The following is a 7,435-nucleotide window of genomic DNA, read 5'->3' as shown; positions in this document are numbered from 1 at the left end:
CAGAACTGGGGTACAGGCCAGAGGAGCAGGGGCGGTGAGAGGATTCACCAGAGACAGAGTGGGGAGCAGAACAGGCAGACTGAAGAAAAAGTACACTGCTGAAGGGAGCGGTGGGTGGGTCAGGAGGGGTCTGCCACCATGTTTAATCTGCTTTCTTAAGGTGGTTTCTTACCAATTAAAGGCATGTGTTCGTAGATTTCACAACCCTGGAAAGGTATGCTTTTGAACATTGGTCCAAAAGTTAGTGATCCTAATTAAAGCAACAAACATAGAATAGATCTTCCTATTCTATATTGCATTTTTAGTATTTCAGCTTAGGTAACATGTACTTTTAAAAGGAAACCTATGCTGAGTGAGAATCTTGAAAGAAATAAATCAATTTGCATGTCAAAGCACCTGGTCTTTGGGTGACTGCCTTGCAGTTGGGTCACTGGGTGTCCTCAGCCATCTACCACCTGGCTGCATCTGAGAAGCCTCTTGCATTCTTCCACTAATGGCTTTGGATGATCGTTTCCCCGTTAGTCTTCCCATGAGTTGTCCCAGAACATTATACAAGGAAAGTAAATAACACTCAAGAAAAATAGCATGAGAATAAATAAGTGAAAACAAGAAAAAACCAGATTGAGGCCCTCTGAACCCTAAACACCGAGGTATTGAAAAAAGGACATACAAACTTTAAAATGTCAGCACCACCAGACTGTAAAATGAGAGCAGGCAGAGTGAGGGAGTGAAATTTTGCTATGAGTAACCGTTTGCAGGTTCTTCTGTAGCACTAACACCTTCAGAAATGTCTTTGGCTCTCCAGCTTTTTGAGGGGCCTCAAGCATTGGGGGCCCAGTGCTATGTGAGTTATGGGTTGGTAAATGACTGAGAACTGATAGGCAGCTCTGCACTTAGGGAACTCCCTGCCTACCATGTGTCGTATGGGCAATAAGCAATGGTGGACTTTTAAAGTAATTAAATGGGATAGTCATGGGGTAGTTAAAGATGCTTGAAGACAGGTTGGGTATTCCCCTTTCAAGTTTAGTCTATTTTCAGTAAATAGTACTAAAGGACAAAGCACACCCAGAATTAGAAATCACTGAAATCAATCATGTGAACAGATCTGCAGAGTCTTATACTCCACTCTATTTTCGCCATCATTGCTAGCAGAATGGTGATGCTGATTAGCAATTCTTACCTGCATTTCCAAGCCCCCTTATCCTAAGTTCAATATTTTTCAGCACCAAATCCTAATTTCTATTCACTAGAAGGAAACTGGTCTCTTTCCTTTGGAAATGCAATGGCAACATGACTTGAGTTTGAGGGCTAGTATATTTCAAGACACCTTAAAGTTTCTATGAAAGCAACTTTTTCCCTGCTGAAATCAATAGTGAAAAATTCTACTGTATATAATAACCAGCAGAAATGCTCTATTATGGAAAGCCCATGGATCATAATGCTAAAAAATTCAGTCACTGAGTATTCCTTAGAAACATTCTCCTTCAAAAGGTATCCTGAACTCGGCCAGACAACCAGCCAGGATTTATTACCAGCCTTTTTGCCAGCTGACCCAGATCAGGGAGGAAACATTCTGGTAACAGATGTGAAACACTTCCTCAGGAAGAAAAGCAGAATCAATACCACAATCTGAATGGCATTTAGACCAACCCAATAATGGGCGGTATTTGTATTTTAAAATGCACACACCCAAAATACCCCAGCATGGTTTTAGACCAATTTCCAGCACGTAAGTCAACAAAATTTACTGAACCAAGTATGTGCCAAACTTATATTACCTTCTATTGAAAAGATTACTGAAGAGAAGCTGCAGAAAAGCAGGTGCCTGAAAAGCAGGTGCCACTGAGGAAGGGTGTTCTCTCACCTGGATAACCGCAATGATGTCACCACCACATACCACCCACGAGGGACGGAACACACCGTGAGAGAGAAAAAGCCAAACAGCACTACTGAGACTGCCAGTGGAAACCATATTTATTACTTGGGAAGGAGGACAGGGATCTTACTGAAGGTTAGCACATTCGGACTGAGTCATGTGTGGTCAGGAGAAGTATCTCAGCTGGTTAGGAAACTTCCTTCCTAAGCTAGGGTTGGCTCAAGCACAATAGTAACATCCTCAAAAGTAAATTTCAGGGACTTCACAACCCTTTGCCAAGGTGACAATCCAGGGCCTTCTGGTCACCACCATGGGGCGTTTCAGGCAGGGCTGGGGCTTTCACCAGCAGCTCCCCACTATTCTGTCCAGGCAGAAGGGAAGGGAGAGCTGAGAAAGGAAGCCAACATTCTTATCAAGCAGGACTTCTTCACTGTCCAGTGTCCTGGAAATTGCAGTGTCCTGCAAATGAAAACCAGCTCTTTCTCCCTAACTACTGGGCTAGTACCTTCTTCTCTCCAGGATTGCTTCCATAAATCCCCTAAGTTCTCCCAAACAGCTTGTTGGACTCCTTTGTCAACCACCTGGGCTTCTGTCCTCCCTACTCTGACCACAGCGTGGGGACTCCTTCCAGCCTTTGCCTTCACAGGAACCCCCATCTGGTGTCATATTTATCCAATGAGAAAATATCGAATTTCCTTGTATAGAGAGATATAAAAGTCACCAACATGATTACAATTCAACTTTCTGAGTTTATCTTTGGATTTATCAAACAGAAGCAATAAAATCAAGAAATTCCTGCCGAGGTTACAGGGAACCCAGGTGCTGCGGACTCCCTGTCAAGTCTCAGGACAAAGGATTGTCGTTGTAGAGAACATGTTGATTGATTTGGATGTTTGTTTTTCTATTTGTCAATGAGTGATTGGTCAGTTTGATTATACGGATCATCCAACCTTGACCTTCTCCATCCTTTGCTGAGAAAGTAGACACTGATCCTTCCCTCCTTCCCAAGGAAATTATAATCTAGAAGAACAAAGCTATTGCAGCCTATAACTTTCCTATAATTTAAGAGGAAAATACCCTTTTTGATGAAGAGGTCCCCTTCTGCTTTTAGCCCAGCACCCTAATCAGCCTCCCTCTTCTAAATCTTCTCTGCAAATGCCCACCCACCTTTCAGGAACCCCTTCCCAAAGGAGTGGATTCCAGGCCTCATCCCTTCTCCTGCCAATAATTTATATCCTGAGTCACTGGGAAGAAGTAGTCCTCCAGTGAGTCATTACAACAGCAAATCTGAGCATTGTCTGGAAAGAAGCCAGGAGGTCTGGTGGGAGCCTCAGCTGTGATGGCCATTAATTCCCCGTCTGCAAATTGCCCTTGGGGACTGGGCTTCGGTGTGGTCTCAAGGGAGAGCAAGGAAAGTTGTCTGACTCTTCCTGTCAAATCTTCTGCCCCTTGGGAGTTGCAGGCAGCCACTCATTCTGGTTTTTACAGCTGACTAACCGGAAAGACCACCCATGTAGGACACATACCTCCATAGGACCAACATCTGTGTTCAGTTTACACGCACAATAAGGAAGAAAATACTTCCTAATACTGACTCAGACTTTTCAAGATGCTTCCTGCTCCTTGGCCAGCAAGTCACGAGACAGAGAGAAGTGTTTGTTTCCTTCCATACTCTATCCCCCTTCCTCCATCTTTTAGAGTCCCAGGAACAAGGGAAAGCATTCATGTGTCAGGTCATATACCTGCTATTGTGCTCTACCAGGAAGGGACTAAGTCAAAACTTCCCTTTCCCAGTCACCCTCTGTCAAAGGAGGCCGAATTTAGAAAAGAGGTGATGCAGAATAATAAGCAGCAGAGAAGCAAATACAGCTCTTGAATTCTGTTTAGGACACCCTGGGTTCAAGTCTCCTTAGGGCCCCAGCAGTTAAGAGATCTAGTAGGTTGCATGCATGAATCCAAAATCAGGGAAATATGAAGATATGGTTCTATATTTACTTGGGTCACCAAGTAAAACCCTTGAGTGTTTCCACAAATAGAAAAGTAAGCAGCTACCTTGCAACTTTCCCTAGCTTCTTTAAGGTTGACCTTAAACAAAAGCAATCAGTTATTCTAACAACAAAAAGGATTTATTTCCAAACAAAACAACAAAAGAGGGGTAAATTGAAGAGTGTGTTCACCCACAGGAGGGGGAAATGGCTCCATTCTTTGTGGGAGGTGCAAAACATTCCAGGTACTGCAGTTTGCTGGCTTATGAATGTCTAGGCTTGCTCTTTCTAGCTGCCCTACCTCTTTTAAATGGGGTTCTGAATATTAATGGTGACCATAATGTAAGCCAAGACTGTTTAATAAACCCAAACATGAATAAAACCAACCACCCACATACATACCTCTGCCAAAAACCAACCTGGGGCTCCTCAAAGTTCTCTGGGTTAACAGTTATTTTTCTTTTTATCTATATGACTTAGCAGTATGTCTCTCAAATATAGAATGTAGGTTTACCTGGAGGGCTTAAAATTGCTGGATGGACCACCCTGCTGAGGAAGTCTGGAGTGATTATGAAGTAGATAAGTCCCTTCATACTTAACCTTGAGTGCTTTCAGAGATAACCCTATTTCATGCAAGTCAACTCCAAGTGGTCTTCACAGTTAATCCTAAACCAATGTGAACTGATAGAACTATATATTTTAAAAAAAAATTTTTTACCCTTAAATAGTTAACCTGCCCTCTTGGGATGCCAAACTTGCAACATAAAAATAGACAAAATCTATTCTAAGGAGTAACCACATCATTAGAAGATTAGAACTATAGCATAGAAGTAAACACAATGCAGAAAACAATGCAATCCAACGCTGTATTTTGTGCAGTTACAGACTGATAAAGTAAATCCGTGTAATATCAGACTAGCTGACAAAATACTTCCTGGTTTCTAAAGCTAAAGAAAATCCACTGGGTTTAAGGTCAAGTCTGAGACCTTGCTTATATTACTCAAGGAACATATTCCATATTCACTCAGCAGCTTGTAAATGATGCCTTTGTCCTTTTTTTTTCTTTGCATTCTATTTACAATTCTCAAGAAGAATTTTAAAAATTCATGAATTTTAAATATTCTATGGGTACATCTGTTTATCATTCATTTATTAAGCAAAATTTTATTGTGGACAATGAACAAAGATACAAAGATGGTTGAGACAAACCCTTGCTCTCACGTTCTTATAAGCTAACAGAGATGAAGCAAAATGAATCAGTTAGGTCTCAAAGTATTCAGGAGGAAGTCACCTTGGGAAGGTAGGGAGTCTAAACAGGGTCGCCAAGAAATCATCAAGAAGAAAGACAAAAAAACTAAAGAAGCTTGGAGGCATGAACTTACTTGGTTGTAGGTAACTGAGATTGGCTGGACACTGAGACTAAACCAGAGAGAAAGACTTAGACTCCATCCTGAAGTCGTTATGAATCCACTTGAGGATTTTTAGCAAATCCATTGCAATATAATTTGCTTAAAAATAAAAGTCTGGGGAGGAATGGAGTTTATAGCTCTATGGTGAGAGGGACATGACGTGTCCATGCAAGTGAAGGGTCTGTATTCAGAGATATTCAAGGCAGGGTGGACAGTATCAATGACTAGCGAGATGAGAGCAGATATGCAGGCACGTGAGTCTATGAGAACATCCGTATTTGTGATGTGCATAGCTGAGGGTGACCCTGTGCAAGTTAAGAGCTGAGAAGGAAGTTACTTTAGTAAAGTGATTCTTCCCAGCAGCAACATTCCACTAAAGATGGCTTCCCCAGTCATGTGAAAGCCTTTTGGGGTTGGAGAAAAGGAGGGACTAGAAGAAGACAAATCCCACTGAGGTTATTTCCCACATGGCATCGAATCTCACTGGGCAGCTCATCCACCATCCTCTTTCCTCCTTCTCTGAAAACACACAAGTACACCACTCAATTGCCTGGCCCTATTATGTATGTACCTTTGCTCGGGACAGGCCACAATAGAATGGAAACAGGGACTTCTCGACTATCTTAATATGAAGTCTCTACAATCCCTTCGTGTAACTTTTCTCCATTTCAGTGTCTGCGACAGAGGAATTAAAGCAAATTCCCCACACCTGCCTCAAATGTAGCTTCCAAAGCACTGGAGCATTCTGCACACCCTCTGAGAATTTGAAAGAGGTAGAAATCAGAGTTTGACGGTGAATGAGAAATGCCTAGAGAAACAAAAGGGAGTATAATACTGTGGAAATGTGAGAGAGCAAAAATTTAGTCTTTTTAAAATAGCTTGAAATGCAGTGTTTTCTGTAATAGTAAAGAATGCTTATCACACACTTGGTTTCTTAAATCTTTTAAGATGAGCTTAAAAGTGCTTAGCGCCCAACATGAATTGTTATTCGCGATGCGATGACACTAATGTTAAAATACGACTTTTCATTTCAGTCTTACAGGGGAACATCGGGCTTTGATTCCCTTTAAGCCTGATCCCACCAGCCCTTGGCAGGGGCGATCAGTCCACGTGTCGAGGTTATCTCGCACCTCTCGCACGCGTCTCCTGACCTTCGATGTCGTGAGGCGTGACCGCGGCTACATTAATCTTGGGCAACCTGATGCAGCCGCGTGCGGCAGCTTGGCACTGCCCGGAGCATGCTCAGTCGGGTCCTGACCCACTTCTGCGGGTCCGAGCTGCGGGTAAGGAGTCGGAGGCGCTATTTTGTACCTTTGCTCGGGACCGACCGCAATAGAACGAAACAGGGACTAGATTAGAGCCTCCTCTCTCCTAGACAGCAATCCCAGACACCGCGGCGGGACATGCCCACGCTACCTGCAAGAGCCACCGGGAGCGTCGCTGTGTAAAAATCCATCATTCCGTGTTTTAGTGGCAACTGCAGGAACAGAGGGCGGTACCGGAGTAAAGCCTGGCGGGGGGCGGGCCTAGAGGGGCGGGCCGAGCGGAACCCGAGAGGAGGAGCCTGCTCTAGCCCCAGAAATTGACGGCCTTGCTTGGCTTTTTTTTTTTTTTTTTTTTTTTTAAGGGCGGCTTTAAGCTGCAGTGTTGCTGCTGCCAAAATTCCACAGGCGTCTCACTGATATGTCATTTTAGACTAGCCTGTCTTTTTCATTTCAAAAGCCACACAGTGTGCATGAGAGCAAACTTACACACACCACCAGAAAAGAAGAAAACAGAAAACCCTGGATCCACCCCACGAGTGAAAACACCGCTGTGTTTCCTTCCAGCCTCTTCTGTGTGGGCTTTAGAACTGACAGCGGAGTCACCCGGAAAGGTCAACGAGGCTTCTGGCTGCCGAGTGGCTTGTCAGTGACCTTGGAGACAGGGTAGGTGCGGCGGCAGGTTGGTTGGTTCGCTCTCCAGTCCCAGGCTGGGCTCCAGAGACGCCTCTTCCTGGGTGTCCCCAAACACCAGGGCGACGCGACGCTCGGAAAAGTTGCGGAGGAAGCCTGGAGCGCCCTGCCCCCCGACAATTATTAGTCACGCTGCCCAAGCACGACCGCGTCGCAAATAAGTGCCCTGCACTAAGACAATAACCTCCGCGTGCTCCTGCGGAGCCCCGG

At 44.2% G+C, this 7,435-nt stretch overlaps 1 protein-coding gene across 1 annotated transcript in view; it reads left to right on the top strand.

Moving 5' to 3' along the window:
- The first annotated feature begins 6,201 nt into the window (after positions 1 to 6,201).
- Positions 6,202 to 7,435, top strand: part of MFAP3L (microfibrillar-associated protein 3-like) — a 41,170-nt gene continuing 39,936 nt past the window's right edge. The window contains exon 1 of the mRNA XM_004682395.2: positions 6,202 to 7,198. The gene's annotated coding sequence lies outside the window, so the exon portion shown is untranslated. The remainder of the gene's footprint in view (positions 7,199 to 7,435) is intronic.

Source organism: Condylura cristata, unplaced genomic scaffold (genome assembly GCF_000260355.1).
Source record: "Condylura cristata isolate star-nosed mole 26May11 unplaced genomic scaffold, ConCri1.0 scaffold00014, whole genome shotgun sequence".
NCBI classification, from domain to species: domain Eukaryota; kingdom Metazoa; phylum Chordata; class Mammalia; order Eulipotyphla; family Talpidae; genus Condylura; species Condylura cristata.
Note: the sequence above shows the minus strand (reverse complement) of the source record. Positions and strands in the feature narration are given on the sequence as shown.